The 20,828-nt window shown below is 45.2% G+C and overlaps 1 protein-coding gene across 2 annotated transcripts in view; it reads left to right on the top strand.

Annotated features, from left to right (window-relative positions):
* The first annotated feature begins 14,314 nt into the window (after window positions 1–14,314).
* The window catches only part of Trim2 (tripartite motif containing 2), a 116,363-nt gene continuing 109,849 nt past the window's right edge, over window positions 14,315–20,828 (top strand). The window contains exon 1 of one of the 2 annotated variants that reach the window (XM_013348620.2): window positions 14,315–14,505. The gene's annotated coding sequence lies outside the window, so the exon portion shown is untranslated. Of the gene's footprint in view, window positions 14,506–14,984; window positions 15,129–20,828 lie in introns of those variants that run through there. The other variant, XM_026786081.1, reaches the window with a different exon arrangement.

Here is a 20,828-nt window from a genome sequence, read left to right as displayed (position 1 = left end):
GAGCAGATAGCTCCGTAAGCGGTGTGCCTGTTCAGAAGGCTGAACAGACTGAGGTACACCCGTGGCTGGTGGTGGGGGTTCCCTCGGATGACAGTGGGGTGTCTTGTGAGCATCCTGCCATCGTGACATTTCAGGCTTGCTAGCCCTACCTATAGTGTCATGAGCCACCCCACCCCCACTCACACACACTCCATGCATCCTGTTGGCTATTATTCTGTAGGGTCCTAATATAGACAGCTTTTTATTTAACCAGTAAGGTTAGCGGGCCTGGGTCCTTGCTATGTGCCTTCAAAAAGGGACATGCACCTGGGCATGGTGGCACAAGTCTCTAATCCCAGCACTCTGGATTAGCAAGTTCCAGGCCAGCCAGAGCTACACAATGAGACTGTGCCTCCAAATAAAAAGAATTCTAAAGGATCCAGAACACAGAAATACTGTGGGGGAAATCAACCCTGTCTCTCTTCTTTGTTGCTGTTGCTGAGGTAGGACTCGTGCGCACTGAATTAGCACGCTGCTGCTGAGGTAGGAGTCATGCACGCTGGATTAGCATGCTGTTGCTGAGTTCCATGCTGTGCTGAGGTAGGACTCGTGCACACTGGATTAGCATGCTGCTGCTGAGGTAGGAGTCATGCACTCTGGATTAGCATGCTGTTGCTGAGTTCGTTCGACGCTGCCCCGCCAGGTCTCACCCCCAGTTTTCTTCTTCTGTAGCTTTGTTCTATTGGTTCATAAACTCTGGGGAATCATCAGGGCCCAAGAGGTTTTGGAATATTTGCTCCTCAGGTAACCTTCTTCTACCCCAATGCCCAATATTGTCACCCCAACTCTCCTGAACCTCCAATTCAAGCTTTCCCATGGTAATGCCTGTCAGTCCAGGCACCTCTCGGGTGTCCAGAGTCAGTAGCTCCTGCTTAAACACACTGGTGCTCATGCAACGCCCTCGATGGCTCCATGGTCACTTGCTGGACAGACCCAGAACACAAGTAGTGGTTTTCACAAAATGATTTCTCTTATGCACATCGGTGTTTGGCTTGACTGTGTGTCCATGTGAGGATGTTGGGTCCCCTGGAACTGGGATTACAGACAGGTGTGAGCTACCATGTGGGTACTGGGAATTGAACCTGGGTCCCCTGGAAGAGCAGGCAGTACTCTTAACCACTGAGCCATCTCTCTCCAACCCCTACACATACAGTATCTTAGTAGCAAGGACTTACATTTTGAGTCTCCCAAAACTTGGGACTAAGCGTTAGCGCACCGCTAGTTACTAAGTCTTGGGCTGATCACCAACATGTTGTCCTCCTCCTCCTTCTCTTCCTCCTCCTTCTCCTCCTCCTCCTTCTCCTCCTCGTTTTCCTCCTCCTCCCTTCCTTCTCTTTTCCTTCGTCCTCTGCTTCTTTCCCTTCTTTTTTCTTAACGTGTGTGAGTGCTTTGCCCACATATATGTCTGTACATCGTGTGTATGCCTGAGGCGATCAGCAGGGGGCACCAGTTTTCCTGGAGCAGAGCTACAGGTGGTCATGAACCACCACGTGAGTGCTGGAAACTGAACCTGACCCCTTCAAGAGCAACAAGCACTCTGAACAGCTGAGCCCTCTCTCCAGCTCCAGCAAACTTCTTGTCTGTATATGCCTGATATCACAATAAGTAATTCCCATTCCTGCTCGTGGCTGAAGGTTTTTAATCTTTGTCTCCTTGGTTCCTGGTGTGTAGATTTGAGTACAGTAGAGGCTTCTAAGTGTGTGCCAGGATGCCAGGCACAGATCAGAGTGAGGGCCATGAGGACGGAGTTTTGATACATCCTAGGCCTCACTCCAGGCTGTACATGCCTTAGATGACTTACACTCGCACGCACACGCACACACAACGCACACACATGCACATATGTACACACACGTGCAGACACATACACACTCACAAGCACACTCACATGCTCACACACGCACATACATGCACACACACGCGTTCACACACGCACGCACGCACCCACACGCGCATACACGCACACTGTACTCACCACAGTCTTCAGTGGCATGCCCACTATTGCCCCCACTTTTCAAGGATCATATTAAAATAAGGGTCGTTTTTAGTATCACACACAGTGAGAACAAAGCACCTTCATGCTCCTGTGCTCACGAGCCTCACAGAGCTGCCCAACAAGCCCATGCAGAATGAAAGGACCTGGCCGAGGGTGGAGGTCGGGTGGCTTCTATTTCATTTCCCCAGGGTTCCCACGGTTGGCACGGGAAGGGATCGAACCCTTATTCTCAGTATTCTGAAAAGAGCACCAATTGAGTTAGGAGCTTGGGGCTGGGCCTGCGACCTGCCCTGGGTGACTCGGGGACTCAGTTTCCTTGTGTGTAAGATAAAACTAGGTGACCAATGGCATCTCTTTGTCACCTAAATGCCATTGAAGGTTGTGGGTGGGTTTTTTGCTTGTTTGTTTGTTTGTTTTTTGCCCTCTGCCATGGTTTCCCTAACTCATTAGCTGCTTCAAGTCCCTCTGAGATGCCAAAGGAAGTTAAGGGTCTCGGGAAGCAAAATGCACCGCTTCTCAAAATTTCCTTATCCGACCTCAGCATCTCAGATCCTACAATCTGCCCAACCATAAGGACCCAGGACAAAGATGCACGAGCTACACAGTGACGAGAAGTAACTGAAGAGATTGAAAGCTGTGTTCATGAAGCAGCCTGGCTCTGGAAGGGAGTATTGGGGTCTGTGGATCTCAGCCTAGTCCTCTGATCCAAAGGACAGGGAACCAAGACAGCCCTGCTCAGCATATGGACAGTCTGAGAAGTGATACCTGGACACCCACCCATGAGTCCTTGGGGGGAACCCTTCTGGGAGAGGGGAGTTAGGAACACCCGAGCCCTGGTTCAAGCCCTCACAGACCCTCACCTGAGCCATTTCCCCATCAAGGAAGAAGCCCCAACCTGGTACCCAGATACAAGTAGCCTTTCCCCAATGCCCTGGCCTCTTAAAGGGAGATTCGCTTCATTCAATACTTTAGGTCTCTTGGGCCAAGAGATACCCATGTAGATAAAACTCCAGGAACTTGAAAGCTCTTAAGGTAATTACATCTAAAAATATCCTCCGGAAAGGCATGCTGAGTTCAGTGTAACACTATGAAAGAAACCCTAAAAAAAACCCGGCAGCAAAGCTTTGGCAAACAAGGAGATATGGTTATTTGCATCTAGTTCTGGGTCTTTATCATGCACCGTAATGCATCATTGCAGCTCCCCAAAGCTCCTGTCTTCTGCTTTGGTGCAGGGGGGCCTCTTAGTCCCACATAAACTGCCCCTGGGGAGCCCAGAGCGCTGCTGTTTGCTGCAGGAAAGAAACACAGAGCTAAGAAACTGTCATAGCAGAAACTTCAAGCCGGGTAAGTAAACAAGAGCCCTGAGTTTCCTGGCGTGAGTGTGCTCCTGTTGGGAGATCTTGCTGTTATTGTGTTACTGGGTGTTTGCTAGTTCTTAAAAAAATGGACCGTGAAAGCTGTCTTGATTAAGTTTAGGTGGGGCTACTCGAGTGCATCAGGTGTTTGTCTTCATTGGTAAACAAGACTAAACTAAACAAGAGGAAGCTGGGCTTTGTGCTGGGAGAAGCTGAAATGTTATCTCCACCAAATAGGATTTGTGTCAGAATTGAATGTCTCTCTGTGTGTCATTCTAAGAAAAAACTCCCCCAAATATGAATGCTGGGTCTACAGAGGACATCAGGGTGGAATCATCACACCAGGCAAAACGTATCTTTGAAACAAGCAACCATAAGCTTTCAAGTTTTTATTGTTTCACATTTAACTTAGTTGCAAATCAGCATGCCCCGGCTGGGGGTCGAAAGCTCTTTTCAATGTCGTGTTTAGCAGATCTGGAGCAAACAGCAATCACGAAAGTTGGGGAGGCAGCACTGAATGCTGGGTTTCTTTTGCGGTTTTTAAATTTTCCTTCTCCATCCTCATTCGGGGCGATTTTTGTTCTTGGCTGCTCAGCTGTGGCCCAGATGCTCCCTTGAGCACCCTGGAGAAAGAGTGACCTCTTGTGGACAATGAGCTAATTGCAGATTCAGGAAGTGGTCAGGTTTCCTAAAAAACCCTTATATTTGAATATTCTCAGTAGAGAACACAAAAGAAAATTTGATGTTCTTTGTATTCAAAGAACATACTTTATTTTAAAAGATAAAGTGGAGGGTAGCTGCAGCCATCCTCCAGATGGGGCAATTGTTCAAGTCGATACCATGAGCCATAATTCCAAATCCTTCTTGAGTACCATTGCCAGATTTCCCCCAAGCTATGAGATAATCAAAGAGGAGGATAGAGTGACTGAGCTGGGGGAACCCCACAACTCAGCTGTGGTGAGAATCACCGTGATCAACATGCCCAGAGAGGTCTCTGTGTCTGACCATGGTCTCTGTTCAACACTCTCTTCTTGAATGTCTGTTACCTGGGTTTTGTTGCCTTTGCCTACTCTGTGAGGTCCAGGGACAGGAAGATGGTGGGTGATGTGAGCTTAGACCTATGCCTCCACTGCCAAATGCCTGAATCTCAGCTCCCTGATCTTCAGCATCCTAACCGTCACTGTCTGCATCAGTACTGTCTCCACCACCTCTGTGGCAGCCTTTCAAACCTTTTCACAGAGTCCCGCGCTGTGACCCTTTCTTTACCCTGCACACACACAAATGTTACTTCATGCATCTGTCCACAGTGCAGTCAATAAAGCAGAAAGAAAAAAGATAAAATGGCTTGCTTTAGAATTTTCAAAGTGATTCTGTGGGGCAAGGGAGTGTTATTTAATAGTGTTTCCTAAGAAGTTATGGCTCTTCTTATAACCCAAACTTCATTTTGAATAGCTAATGATTGCTGGGGGGTGGCTTTGTGGCAGAACTCTTTGCTGACATGCAGGATGCCCTGGGATTGATTGCCAGCACCACAATCCCCGCCACACACACACCACACAAATACCGCATTTAACCTTCTGGTCTACAGAGAGAGTTCCAGGTCAGCCAGGGCTACACAGAGAAACCCTGTCTCGGAAAAGCTTAAAGAGGAGGAGGAGGAGGAGGAGGAGGAGGAGGAGGAGAGAAGGAAAGGAAAACAAGATGCATGACAGACTTGTGGGTCATTTACATCCATACGGATAGCTGGGTCTTCCAAATCCCTATAGGCCAAGTTAACACTTACAAGTGCCAACTCATATTACTGTTTGGTGCATGGGTCATGTGTTGCAAAGTACAGGTAGCAAAGTCCTTTACAGGCCTAGCAGGCTCCCCATCAAGGGTGAGGTGTCCCTCACAATCTCTCCAGAGTGAGTGCCGAGGGCTGGTGCTGTGTGTTAACTGTTTGACACTCCGGGAGCAGGCAGGAGGCTCACGCTTTTCTCAGTTTGTGGGCCATCAGCAAATATCACCCCCCACACTCACCAACCTCAGCCCTTTGTCAGATCCCAGAAGGGGGTAAAAGTGGTGGGAACCAAACGAGACCACCCCACCCGAGTCTGGTGTTGGGTCCTGCATCTTATGTTAAGTGTTCAGTATCGTGCACCACCAACCCATTCGATTGAGTTGGCTCTGTGTTCCTTGTCTTTTTCATTTTCTCTGTAAGAGGCATCCTCAAAATCCCCCAATTTAGAGTGTGGTGAGGAATGCAGTGAACGCTGCTGTAACAGAGTGACCATCGACCATCGTTAGTAAAGAGCCAGACGTCCCTCTGCTGCCATGGTCAACCCCAATGGCCCCTCTCCCCAGACAGCGATCTCTTCTGGGTTCTCCATCATTGTGCTACCCACACATGCAAGAGCTACCCTACCGTTCAGCTTGTACCACACCACTGCCCACAATCTTACGTTGCTTCTTTGGGGGTTTGTTATTTTTCAGTCAGTCTCTCTCTCTCTCTCTCTCTCTCTCTCTCTCTCTCTCTCTCTCTCTCTGATTTGAACTCAGGACCCTACACATTAGGCAAGTGCCCTACTACCCAGCTATATCCCTGAACCCCCTTTCATTTTTTTATTCGAGACAGGGTCTCTGCAAGTTGCCCAAGCAGGTCTTAGGTACCACTGCCTGGGGGGCCAGCCGCCAGCAACGCAGGGCTCAGAGGGAATCCACTGTGCACTGTGACTTTTATCTGAGGTGGTAAGGGAAGCAGACACATTCTCTTGATGATTTTCTTCTGACCTTTCCTTTATTCTTCTTTTGTTTCAGACTCGGTATTTTCTATTGTGTAGTCTCTAGTCTCTGTTCTTATCTCTATCCAGAAACGTCCCTTCTGCCTTTCTTAATAGTTTCCTTCTAACTCTTGACATTTTCCTCATAATTCTCTCATTCTTGATGTTTTCCTTCTAACTCCTAATTTTATCTTTATTCTTGATGTTTCCCTTCTCCTTTCCCTAACTCTATCTTTATTTTTTCCCTTATGTCCCCCAGCAAAATCTTCCAGGCAACATAAAAAGTTACAATGTTTGTCAAACATTACAAAGTTACATTCTGTTTGTCAAGTGATTAATTACAAGGAATAAAAGTTTAAAACCAGCATGTTTTCCCTGTCCCTACATGATTAAACATTTTACACATTTCAGGTGAAAAACAAATTATCCCAAGAACTCATGTAAATTCATACCTGAGCAATTTGTTAAAGATCAATGGTGTGAGCAAACACGGTGTTCTTTTACTGGCAGGCTGTGTTTCGTGGTTACAAAGAAAGTAGCAATCACTTTACTACTTGTCTTGAAAGGTAATCTTATAAGAAATCTTAAATAAATCACAAACCTAAACTTTTATACATGAAAAAGAACCAGTCAGCTCTACTTTGAATCTTCAGGGTGCACACCCTCTCATCAATAGATTTTATATCAGGAGATGAGGACATGAGTGAGCACAAGGAATTGATCATCACCTTTGGTCATCGATCCACCAGAGAAAGAAAGACAAGTCAGCTAATAATAATTGGGCTGCTTCGTCCTTGTTTCCTGACTTCAATGAGCTCTTCATTCAACTCTGTGTCTTTCCAAAACTTTAGGTTGTCTTCTTGGTTATTTTACCTCAAAGCTAGCAGACAAAACATCTTACTCTAACCTTAAATCATTTTTAAGGCTTTGCTTCAACTATAATGTACTTCAGAACCTGTGAAAACATTTCCCAACATTAAGATTAGAAGAATTTAAGCTAGCTGGGCTACTGGGGCTCAACTGTTTTCCTTAAATCATTAGCGAAAACCCAGTCTATAGGGCTCTTCCGGTGTGAGAGCGCTTGTTTATGTTTTATCATCAAAACTCTATTTATTTCAGCCTTCCCAAGTGCTAAGATCACAGGGACGTGTCACTATTTATCTCTGACGAGCCTAAAGAACATCTCAGTGTCTGTGGGTCACTGGAGCTGGGACAGGCAGGGATGCGGACACAGGCCCAACAGGATGCTTGTTTGATCCCTATGCCAGACACTAGATGGCACCATCTCCCTTCACTTCTAGCGCACCACACAGGTTTTCTCTGAGTTCATCAACTGTTGTTACTAAAAGGCTAGATTAATTAGTCCCCGAGGTCTTCAAAATATCTGAATTTCACCATTTGGAGACTGGGGATATAGCTTGGTGGTAGATCATTAATCCCCAGCATTAGACACAAAAAGACTGACTTTACTATTTTAAAAAATTCATTAGGTTAACTTTTTCAGGTGATACGTAAAAACACTAAAATTGCACATATTTCCAGACTTCTGCGAACTTTATCCCTCTATTTTCTCATTATCAATTAGAGCAATTTTATGACGTGTGCCCTCTTGTAGAATCTTACCTCACAGTAGAGAAAGCTTGGTTTTCTTGTTAACACTATGTAGTTTTCAAGAAAATGGATACATTCCTTGTTGTGGAATATTATTTTAACTGTGTAAGGGTGTGTAACATTTGTGTAAAGCTGTGCAACATTTGTGTAAAGGTGTGTAACATTTGTTTCTGCTGCTTTTCCTAACAATGCAAAGATGTGTTACATTTGTTTGGTTAAATAAGATTAACCTGGGACCAGGAGGCTGAATCAGCGACTAGCTGCCAGGAAGCAGGGGGGAGGAACTAAGTGTAGCTAGGGTTCTTAAGTGGGGGCTGAGCAGAAGGATGACCCTTATTTTTCAGGAGACATGCACAAGGAGAGGCGGCTAGCTATTTGCCACGGAGGGTCTTGGGCGAACTCTGTCTCTTCCACTCTAAGTCTGAAAGTACAAATCAACCTTCAGCACGGAAGGGCGGGGCAGGTGAAAGCACTCGGTGGCAACGCGTGGGTTTTAACCGAGGGGAGAAGGGGAGAAGGCCGTGAATGTGCAAAGCAACTTTGCCATGTCTGCGTTTTCCAGTTCCCTCCTCTGTCCAGCTCTGGAGATGAGGAGGGAGCTCGCAGGGCAGCAGTTCAGTTACCGAGGGAGCTTTTCATGACTTCTGGTTGGATGGGGAAATGGATTCCCGGGTGATTTCAACAGAAGAGTAAGGAGAACATGGAAAGCTCATTCAGAACACACACTTTGCCATCAGATCCAGGACCATGTGATAGGGATAAGGGGTTAAGCCCTGGTCAGCATCTCCCCTCTCTATTCTGCCTTATATGAAATTGGCTTTATCCTTGGGTTACACCAAGCAGCCCTGATTCTTGCTTGCAGCCCAGGAGTGAGGATCTCCATGCATGACAAATGGCTGTGTAATTCTAGAATCTGCATCCCCATACACATTACTTAGGGAAAAGCTCTGGTCTCTGCTAGCCCAGACTGCTGTGAGATAAATAGGCTGATTTTCCCCAAAGCCCCAGATACATCTCCTGGCTGCTGTCTCTGATTCGATTAGTGCCAATGTTTAAAGGGCACAGTAGGAGTGACAGTTGGTTTAAAACCATTAATTCCTCCTCTTGGGACTTGGGATAAATTCGATCCCACCCAAGTCAAATTGCCTCTGGAAACTTCAGGTCTCATTGCGAGGAGGGGCATAGATGCAGGCTTACAAACAGCCATGGACAGTAGCCTTGGACAGTAGCCGTGGACAGTGTGTCACATGTTAAAGCGGCCACCAGATGGGCTGGAGTTCATCTCAGAGGCTGAGCATTTGCCTGGAATACAAACAGCCTTGCATTTAAGCCTCAGTCTTGCTAACATATTTTTTTTTTCTTAAAGGAGCAAATATATGGTTTATGGCTACAGATTGGTGTGCTAGACACGATGGGCAGAAAAATGTCTGTGTCTCCTGTGATTTCTTTTTCTTTTTTACAGCTAAGAGGTCGTGATAAGTAGAGAGGAAAGATCTGGGCTCCTGTTCTTGACCTGGAAGGGAAGTGGGTGTGGTGTTTGTAGATAGATGACTGAAGTCCACGTTCAAATAAATGGTGAGTCTAATTAGTTCTTTGGGAGAGAACTACTCACTGCCTTTGCCCCCTTGCCTCTCTGAGTCCACAGCCTGCCCCTCCAAATTCTTTGGCTTCTGTTAGCATCCAGCCTGATCCTGAAGGGCTTTGCCCCTGATACTCACACTATTTTATTTATTTATCTGTTTATTTTGGTTTTTCCAGCCAAGTTTTCTACGAAACTTTGGAGCCTGTCCAGGAACTCACTCTGTAGACCAGGCAGGCCTTGAACTCACAGAGATCCACCTGCCTCTGCCTCCCAGATGCTGGGATTAAAGGCATTAACCATCACTGCCCAACCATGCACACTCTTAAAAATGGTTAATCGAATCATGTGTGCTTTAAAAGGACCACCTGGGATTTCAAGGATTCAAGGATTCCCTGGAATGGAGCAGTGTCCTGAGTCTGCAGGGCCAGAGAAGACTGGAAACAGAAGGAAATGGGCCAGGCAGCCAGCAGCCTGCAGACACAGCCCCCAGCTTCTCTGTCTCCTCTCACTTGGTGGCCCCCTGAGTCTGCACTGGGCATCCAGCCAGACAAGAGCAGTTAGAATAAGAAGCAGTTCCTGTATTGTAGTGGAGCAAAGATAGTTGCTAATGGTCCAACTAATGGTCCAACTTTCAATTCTATGTAACAATTATCTAAATTATTCTATTATTGATAAAAATGTGAGGGTCAGATATGGGGTTAAAACCTGATTGATCAGAGAGGCAGCAGAGAAGTAACCAGTGGCCCCCTCTCTTTCCCTTCCTCCATCCAAATGCCTGCCAATATTTCTACTCCCCCCGACTAGTTCCTGTGTCTCTCTATGTCCTGGGTCCTTGAAAACCTCTATGGCTGATTCTGGTCACCGATAGCTAGTTCCGCCCTATGATTCAAGGTAAACTTTATTGGCAGTCTTGGAAGTATCAGAGCATGATCAAAATACCCCACAGCCTTTCCTCCTTTTTGTCTAAATAAAAAGAAAGGTTTTAACTCTAACACAGTAAAACTATATCCAGTAAGAACAACTATATGGTAAGAATTACTTTCACGATGTCCAGTCAATTTGTATTTGGCAAATTCAGAGAAAATATTCCTTTATTTACCCTACCTTGGTGAGTCAAAGTTTTGTACCTAATTAATTTTCTATCCTAACTTGTATTACCCAACCCAAAACTATCCTTTTAGACATCAAAACATTTTCTTAGATAAACACCTTTAGTTTTTATGTCTCTCAGCCTTATACACTTTACACCTCTTTTGTGAATTTCTTTTTTTTTAATTTAGTAACAAGGAAAACTGTAACTATCTAGTCTTCAACCCCATCAGAAACCTAGAAGGATATAATATTACTTGAGTAAGAGGAAGTACAGAGCAAACAACTATGCTATAGAAACTATAGAAATGACAGAGACATCTGGCTGCCTGGGCAGTCACCAAAGCTCTCTCAGCAACATTGGGGCATCCATCTTCAGCCTACAGGTTTAGAATATTTAATAGCCTATTTGTAAACCCAGAATTTTAAAGGACTGTCCTACCTTGTCTTGGCAAAGTCTGTTAATCACCTTCTTTTGAGTTCTGCTTGTCTAATTTGGACAGCATGCTGACATCAGTCAAGGCAGGGACAGTTTCTTACCCAGTGGCTAACTTTGCCACAATGAAAGTAAACTCCATATGGAGGTTCTCCAATGCCCATTATCTTTTTTAAGTAAATTGGTACTGCCGTGAACAGATGTATCTCACTGTCATGAAAAGTCTTAGGTTATTAAAACATTTTAGATGCCGTATTTTGTAGATCTCTGAAACCATCTGTCTATTTAAAATATATCTATGTTTGACCTTGAAAACATACCTAACATGACTGTAAGTTTGATTGTTATAGATGATTAACTATTATCTTGCCTTTCTTTATTATCCTTAATAGTTTTCAAGGACTAAAATTTTATACTATATTTTAAATTGAGTTGCATAGATACAATATCTTAAACAAGAAATAGAAACATATACTACAATATGGCAAAAATAATCTTAAATTTGTATTAATATATAAAATACCTTAAACCAAAGTAGGAATATATATAGTATATATGTATCAAATATACAAAAATCCATACCAATGTAAAATATTTGATGCTAGCAGTTCCTTTTTAGTTTGAAAGTTGATTCAGCAATACCCTTCATCCTGTCATTTCTATATCCTCCCTTTTTCTTTTCAGAAGAAGATCCCTAAATCTAATTTTCTTTGCTTAATTTCTTCCCTGACCATGACCAATAACAACTTGTAACCACCCCCACCCCCCCAAACAATGACAAATATCCACAGAATGGCCAAAAACCTTCCACCCCACCTCTTGGGAATGTGGGTATCATGTTTTTAAAATTACTTTCTGTTGTCTGGGGGCAATGGCACCTTTAGGTGACCCTGAAAAAAACTGAGATAAAGACAAAGTCCTGAGAGAGCTAGCTGCTGTCCAGTCTCAGTGGGATGAGAGAGTGCAAGACCTGAATTCCTGGCTGGATTAGTCTATGATGCTGAACCATCTGAGCTAACCATCTGGAGATTGTTCTGACCAGCTTGTAGTCCAAAGCATCTTTGGGAGGTGTTTGTTATTTTAGCAGCGTTACCACAATCCAGGCGATAACAATGTGTAACATTGTGGTAACAAAATGTCATTGTGGGACCCCATCATCCTTTTGGAGACTTCACCGGTCACTGTTAGGAATGGTCACAGTTCACTGAAGAAAATTTAAAACATTTTCAATGTCATATGCAGCAGATTTTGAAGAGGTTACAGAACCACAATCTATTAAAGACACCCGAGGTATACAGCTTAATTCCTAGTTATCTGCTCACACTCAAGCCTGAAACCATATACAGGAAGCTAGATAAAGCCCATTTCTAGACTTAGTTAGTACTTTATATGGCCATTAATATCATGATGAAAAGTTCAAATATATATGGTAACCATATAAATTTAGAGATAATATTTATACCTTAAGAAAAGCTTTAAAGAGTCACAAATAAAACCAAAAGATTATGGCATTAGTGGCAATAGAATAGTACCTAAATCTTGGTTTTTCTTCTGTCCCATATCTGACTCTTCTGACATGAGACAAAGATTTTGGGTTTTCTTTATTCCATCATGCTTGGGATTAGAGAAGGAGAGAGCCACGCTTCAACAAAGTCAGCTTTGATTTTTAATTAAATTGGGACTGCAAGACCATATGACTTATGTCTGCAGAAAACAACAGAAACAAATATTTGGGAAGATTTATGAAATTTTATCCCGTTGGAAGTATGCTCACTACTAGACAAATTTACTCTCTTTCTTGGGACATTTTTCATGATGATTCGTCCTTTTTCTTATGATGTCTCATTTGTCCAGTGCTCTTTAGATTTCTTAGTTAGATGCTTTTATTTTCCTAGAAAGACAAAAGCAAAACTCTGCCTCAGCCCTAACCTTTGGAAAATTTTTTTTTCAGATCATCTCTGATCAAATGAAAGGCATTTGTTAGTTTTATCAGTTTAGATTTGAGCTCCTACTGGCTTTCAGTTGGCATAAGTAACCGCCTACAAATCTTCAAGTTGACATGTGTATCGTTTTATTCACTCAGGATAATGTCCAGAGTCAGAATGGCTGGGTCATGTGGTATGATACACAGAATTCTGAAAAGGACTCTTAAGACCCAATCTTTCATCTTCACACCTTCCCTTCATGGCGAGAGCAAGCATGACGAGACAGTCCTAATCTCTCACACGGCAAATGGAAAACGGTCTGAGGGGCCTAAGCTCGTGGTGCCTGAAACACAAAAGGCAGCCATGTACATATGAAGCATGGGTGTACTGACATGTTTTCTGTGGCTGTATCAATCTATTTGAGGCTGAGTGCCTTATAGAGCAGGGAAGTGCACACGGCTCCATCCATGTGGGATGAAGCTCTGGCCCCCAGGTGTATAGACAGCCATTGTTGAACTGCCTAGCCCATGTTACCTGAGAAAATAAAATAAAATAAAAAACCTTTGTAATATAAACACACATTCTCTCGGTTCTGTTCTTTAGAGAACCCTGACTAATATAATGGCTATTTTGTGTCATTACTTTGAAAATATTCTCTTGGCTTCTGTTTCACTATGGTACGCATTAGACACCAAGAGAAGAAAAAAGCCAGCTGTCATCCAGCTTTTCCATTTTTTTCTAGATGTCTAATCTGTGACTTTGAATGTTTTATTCCACATTATCCCTTTATTGCATGGTCTCACTTTAAACAGAACAGTGCAAACACTCCCTTGCTCTTCTGCATGCTTCATTCCAGCCTCCACAGTCTGTAGCCTCAGCCCCGGAAGTTGCCTTCCGGTTGACCCTTCCTGGTGCTGTCTTACTTCCTTAACAGAAGCATCCACGTGCCACTGGGTGAGTGTAAGCTTTTTAGCCATGTGCACAACAGAGCCAGAAGTCTTGAATGTCTACACCAAGACATCATCCATGGTTCACTCTTACCCCCCAGGAGGGAGTCCCTCTGTTTCCAACATTCCTACCTGGGGCCAGGTCGTGCTGGGAAAACCCTTTTAAGCATCTGAAGCTGAATAAAAGAAATATGGAATGTATTTTACAGTCAAGTGTAAACTTGATTGATAAAAAGAGGTGAAGAGACAGTGTCGTTAGTCAGTGGTACTCACTAACTCCACCCAGGCTCCGGAGGTTCAGCCTGCATCCCCGAATATTGCTGTTTTCTTATCCCTGCTCTACCAACCAGTCCCTAGCACAGCCCTGAACTCGTATTTAAAAAGCAGCACCCCTGACATTATTCCTGGCACACCCAGAGCTGGGTCGCTGTTGTCAGGGCAACTGAGTGTCTGCAGGGAGCACCAGCTCTCCAGGGTTTCCAAGGCAACCACTCCGCAGAGTGGAAGCAGGTGCAGCGCCCTGAGTAAAGCCCTGGGGTGGAGCCAGCTGGGGTGAGGACCCTTGGGAGACCAAGAGGTGTGGCCGCAAGGCTGTGATGTGCTCTAAAACATTACTTTGGGTGGAATATTCGGCCTTAATGGTGCGCTTGCGAAACCGAACCGCTGATTCCTCCTGCCTCGGTGTATCCAGCTTGTCTCCAGGAGCCTCTTGCGCTTTGGAAATGGTCCAAGTGGATGAACTGCAGCGGAGCGTCCCCACACAGTAAGGTCCTGTTGAACAGAGTCCTAGGAACAGACGAGGGAGTTGATGTGCGCCATTAAAACGTGAGGCGCAGTTGCGTGGGCTTGTTGCGCATCGCTGCGTGCCCAAGACATCCCACCAAGGTCCAGGAGTCAAGTAGCAACCTGGCTGGAGGTAGCCGCATAAGGTCCTTTCCTTTTGAGATGCGGGTTAGCTCACAGTACTTGCCCCTGGTTTGGTTCATTCGCCTTGTTTCCTGAAAGAAATGCTCCAAGTAAATAGGAAAGAAGCGAGGTTTCTGGAGGATTCTTTGGCATTTAACTTTGGCGTGGTAGGTCCCTGTGCAATCTTTTCTATGGCTGACGCTGGGAGACTGCGGTGTAAGGCGCCAACTTGGTTTACCCCCCCCTCCCTGCGCCTGTCATCTGTGACTCCTGGGGGGAGGGGCGGGCTGTCTGACACAGTTATTAAACCTGGCAGCTGTGTTGGCGGCACCGAGGAGCATTTTGGGGGAGCTCGCGGAAAATAAGGGACTGCCAGCTGGCCGTCTGCTTGTCCTTCCTTTCTTGTTGCCTGAAAGGCGGCCGGCAGAGCTTCCTCGTGGTTCTGATTGGCGTTCGGTCACTTTGGCAAACACTTGAAAGGTGAGTATCTGACATCTCGGCGGTGGCAGGCGACAGGCTCGGAAAGCTTCCGGTTTCACGTAGGGAAGCCTGAGACGGCGACAGGAGAGGGGACCGGCTGCCTGGAAGGGGTGGAGATGCAGGGGGGTGGTGCGGGGGAGGGTACTCGCCACGCTCGTCACCACGCCTCTTCTGGAGGTAGCCGCGGCCCTGGCGATCCTGGGAGGGACTTGAGCTCGGAGTTGGGAGCACTTCGCGTCCTGATCGTTTCTACGTGTGGACTCAACGTAAAAGAAATTTGGGCCTAGGTAGCTGAGGTGCACAATCCTGGCCGGCTAGGACTGGGAAAGGCGAGACGTCATACTTTCAGGGTTGGTTCACAGCAATCAGACATAGTTTATGCTTTCCAGCCTGCGGGGACCTTTGCGCACTGCGCAGGGACTGCCGCGATCCTCCCTGAAGCCACCTAGCTGGGTGACATGCTCACTGCGCCTGGGTCTGGGTCCCGGTAGGGTTTCAGAGTTCTGAGACTCTGTCAGGCTCCAAGCTGGCTTCTTCCCTTCCCTACGCATAGTGTTTGTTCTTACAGGGCGAGCATTTTTCGGAGACTAGAGACAAATGAAAAGACCCCAAATCCCCTCCTTTCTCTTCAAACTGTGGATGTTGTAAAAGGGCGTGATGGGTTTTGTTTGATGTTGCCATTGCTTGTTAGAGGAAATCTCGGCGTTCAATTTGGTTTTCATATTTAATTTGGGGCAAGATTTTCAACCTTACAGACCTGGCAACATGCAAGGCCTCTCGGCTGTCTGTGTATGTCTTGAGGAATCTGGCTTTCCCCTCAAAAGTGGTCAGCACAGTCCAGTGGCTCCCAAATGCCATGTCCAGAGACTGAGCTGCCATTTGATGTCCATCTAGTTCTTGTCTGGCCCAGTCTCTGTCTGTCTCCTGCGGTCTCTGTGCAAGGTTGGCTTCCCTGTGATTTCTTGAGTCCAGATTACAGCACCCTGGAGTGTGGGCCATGGAGGACAAGGCCTTCCCTCGAAGGTGCCACAGATCCAAGACAGGTTGGGGATGCTAGCCATGTCCCAGTGCTGGAATCTCCCAGGTCCACATCTATCTCCTCAGGCATAACTGGGACACAGAAAGCAATCTCCAGCTCACTTTAAGACACAGGCTAAGGTCTGGGCTGATCTTCCAATTCCATTTCGCCTGGGGCAGCTTTTGTCAGCCTGACCTTTAAGGGTTGGTTTAATAAGAGCAAGCAGGACAGAAGGAGAAAGCACACAAAATGGGGGTGGGGTAAGAAGAGGGAGTTAACACTCAGAAAAACAGCAACCAAATATAGCTTAGAAACTCAACTGATTAGAAATTAGTCTATATTTATAAGGAACTGAAACTATTATGGATATACAAGTGGGCCCTTTAATTTTATGTATGGGATTATGGTCCTGACCCCCAAAATCAGAGTTGGTATTTAGGGCTTGAATTTTCACCAAATCTTGATTTTCAATCCAATGGTATGGTTTCAGTTCCTTGTTAATAAAAATCAGATTATGACTAAGTTAAAATGTTGTGGAAACCAACAGATGCGGTCAGAGTAGTTATGTGTGACATGGAACCAGAGATAAGCCTGCCTTCTGACTTCTGGGTGTTATTCCCAGAGTTCCTGCTCTTTAGAGGAAATGTGGGGGAATTAATGGGTATTGAGACTGGAGCAGCCAAAACAGTGGGGCAGAGAGCCAAAAACCAACAAACAAAAACCCAAGGCTGTTTCAGGGAGAAAAAGAGAAGTAACTTAACTACAGCCAAATGGGGTCAGGGAGAAGGGAGCAAGGAAAACCAGATTTTGGTTGCATCTGACAAAGAGATTCTAAAATGGGGCTGTTCACCACCTAGGAGCAGCGAGAAGAAAATGAGGTGTCACCCACTGTTCATAGCCATTCTTAACCCTTTCAGGACCAGCTACTCTTAACCCTGGCTTCAGACCTTGGACATTTAAGAAATGACCTTCGAAAGCCCAGGTCATTTCCCAGCTCAGATTTTAACTCACTTGGCCTGAGCCCAGGGGTGGATCTGTTCTGGGAGCTCTCTGGGTAGAAAGGAAATAAAAGGGATTGTGAGATGCTTATCTGCCTCCAAAGGCCAGGCCTGTGGCTGCAGGGTCAGGCAAAGTGCTGAGATGGGTTAACCATGGAGGACGAATTCAGGCTAGCCAGCTCTGCCAAAGGGAGCCAGCAGTCTAGCTTTCAATTTGTTAATATGAAACCGCCAGATCTTCAAAGATTGGCAACTGATTAAAATCTCTAAAAGTGTATTGTGCTTGCCAAACAAGATGCCCCTGCCAGAGCGCTCTTACAATGCAGACCAAGCAACCTCACCAGACCTTGCCTTTCCGGAAAAGGGCGACCAGGGCACCGGGGTAGAGTGGGGTGGGTTATTTGTTGTCCTAGGACCTCTAGCTTCAGTCCTTGAAGTTTATGCTTTTTCCTTTCTTTCTTTCTTTCTTTCTTTCTTTCTTTCTTTCTTTCTTTCTTTCTTTCTCTCTTTCCTTCCTTCCTTCCTTCCTTTTTTCCTTCTTTCTTTCTTCTTTCTTCCCTCCCTCCCTTCTTTCTTCCTTCCTTTCTTTCTTTCTTTCAGATAAGGAATACACTTTTTTGCCTACATTTTCTTCCTAGTGCTGTAGGCAGAACACAGGGCTTGGCACATGCTGGCCTCGTTCTCTGTGAAGGTCCGTAGTCTCCAGGCCTGTGATCTCTGGATTCTTGAAGTGAAGCACCGTTCTCTAGTTCCTCAGAGGTTTCTCTGGCTGTGACTCGAAGGAGGTTGGTCTGCACAAGCTGACCACACCTGTCTCCTCCCGGACTTCAGCCCCACAGGGTTCCCTGGAAGCCTCCTGCAGAGGCGGACATGGTCAAGGGGACTGGGAAATAAAAGGACAGCCTCGGCACTGCCATCTGTGATGTCTCATGGGTATGAAAACAGAGGTTGAATTATGTATGTAAGTTGTACTGTCAGCCACATACAATGTAGCCTCAGCTCACGTGTCTTAAGTGTCCCTTCTCTAAGCCACAGAAGCAATGAAATGTGTGTCTTCATCAGCACAGAGGAAGCGTCCAGTGTCACTGTTCACAGGTGAAATGTCTCTGCTGGGTGCAGAAACAGTTCAGGAGGCTTGCAACACTGTCTTGCTTGCATTCTCGTCCTTGGGCCAAGGCTCTTGTGTTTTTGACTTGGTTCAGTATTGTCTTTGACATATATTAACTATACATATTTATGGCATACAGTTTAGTGTTATAGATGCATTTATCTTGTGTAACGATCTAGTCAGGGTAATTAGCATATTATGGTTTCAAGCACGAGTAATTTCTCTGTGACAAGATCACTTGAAACCCTCTCTTTCTGGTTATTTTAAAATACAACACATCTTCTTAACTGGAGTCGCTCTGCTGTGGGAACACCAGATTTATTCCTCTCTTCTACATGAATTTTATGCCGGTGACAAAGCTCACCATGTTCTCACCCCCGCACCTGCCAGCCTCCGGGAACCAAGGGCTACAGTCTACCTCTGAGACATCAGGTCTTAGGCTGCACAGATGAGCGAGGCCATCCAGGGCTGTTCTTTCTGTGCTCATCTTAGTTCCTCCATTCTGCAAACGGCAGATTTCACTCTTTGATGCCCAGATAACACCCCATTGTCCACGTGTGGTACGTTTTCTTCATCCGTTCATGTATTTATTGTTGAGCACTTGGGTTGATTCCCTATCTTGGTGACTCTGCAAAGTTTTGTAACGAGCATTTTTTTTTTTGGTCCATTTTACAATCAGATTTTTTTGTTTCTTGTTGTTAAGATGTCGGAGCTTCCTTATACAGTCTGGATTCTAACCCCATGTCAGAGGGAGAGCATGGGGCACAGGTGTCTCCTGGGCACGTTGATTTTATTTCCTTTCATACTTTATGATGGTAGAGCTTCTGGGTCACCCACTGTTTTGAGTTCGGTGTTTTGAGGACCCCTGGATGTTTTCCACCACAGCTACACCCATTTACATTCACATCAACCATGTCCACAGGTTCTGGTTTCTCACGGCCTCACCAGCATTGTGGCTTCTTGACTTTTTGATCACAGACATCTGAGCCCGGGTGAACTGATATCTTCTTGTCGTGTTGATTTAGATTCTCTAATGATCAATGCTGTTGAGAATTTTTTCCCCGTTACACCTTGGCTATTAGTATGTCTCAGTGACCCAGATTTAACTGACCAGCCGTCTTGGTTATAACTCCCACCTTGCTTGTCAGGTGGCTCCGTCACCCATTCTAAAGCCTCTCGGTGACTTTATCAAAAACTGCTCAGCTCTTTCCTGGAATTGGAGATTACCACATTCCACCTTGCCAGCCTCTGCCAGCTTGGACCAGTTCCCAAGGATGAGAGGGTGTTTGCTGGAGTGCTGACGCTTGTTTGAGGCCTGCCAGTGCCCACTTCTAGCTACCAAGCACCTCAGGCTCTACCCAGAGTTCCTCTCTCTGTGTGCCTCTATCAAACATGAGACCATCCTGCAGAGTGTACGTGGGACCGGCCTTTCCTGGCACCCGCCTGTCTTCCTGTGTTGGCCCAGGCTGCCTGTCAAGCGCCACTAACTGCCCTGCCCAGGCCCCCGGACATAGACTTCTGTCCTTTTCTGGCTTGACAAGTTTCCTGTTGGGAACCTATTTATATAATCACCATGTAATTTTCCTAAAGGCAGTCTGTCTTGTTGCCTTTCTATTCTAGACCATTCCTGTGGACTCTTACTGTTTTAACATGTTTGATAATGTACAAAAGGTTTATGTTAGGATGGAGGGGGGAGGAGGAGGAGGAAGAAGAGAAGCTAAGCTACTATTCTGAACTACTCATAGTAGCAGGAGAAAAATCATTAAAGGGAAATTTCACACTATTGTATGATATGCAACTGGGCATCCATGACTAATACAGGTGAGGCTGATATTAGGAGCTACAATTGTTTTTTAAAATAGTAATCCCATCTTAATGTTATTTTGTTAATTGCTATCATTAGTAATTACATCATTTATTTATTTGCTGCTCTGGAGATTAAATCCAGGGTCAGTGAGCTCCCACTGAGCTACATTCCAGTACCAACTTTTTAAAAAAAATATTATGTATACAGTGTTCTGTCTGCATGTATGCTATGCCTGCAGGCAGAAAAGGGCGCCAGATCTCATTACAGATGGTTGTGAGCCACCATGTGGGTGCTGGGAATTGAACTCAGGACCTCTGGAAGAGCAGCCAGTGCTCTTAACCACTGAGCCATCTCTCCAGCCCCCCAACTTTTTCTTTTGGAAGCAGGGTTTCACTCTGTAGCCTTGGTTGGCCTGAACCAACTGGTCGTGAACTCATAGAGATCTGTGGCCTCAGCCTCCTAAGTGCTGGACTTAAAGATCTACACTCCTATGCCCAGTCCCATTTTATTGTAAAGGGAATTATTCTCATTATTATATAGTGACAAGCTAGAAATGAAACTCTCTTTAGATATACAGTTATATATAACAGTCAACAAGAATACAGAAAAAATAAATCTATTAAGTAATTACTCTGTTTTTCCCACAAGGATTTTTTTTGAAAAAAGAATTTTGCAATTTTTAAAGATTAATGCTTACCATTGTGTTTAGAAGAAAGATTTATGAACAAAAGCCAGACACACAATAGAACAAAGGACTATGTTATGAGTA

This window comes from Microtus ochrogaster, chromosome 1, assembly GCF_000317375.1.
Source record: "Microtus ochrogaster isolate Prairie Vole_2 chromosome 1, MicOch1.0, whole genome shotgun sequence".
Classification (NCBI taxonomy): Eukaryota; Metazoa; Chordata; class Mammalia; order Rodentia; family Cricetidae; genus Microtus; species Microtus ochrogaster.
The sequence above is the reverse complement of the archived record's forward strand: the minus strand, read 5'-3'. Positions and strand labels throughout refer to the sequence as shown.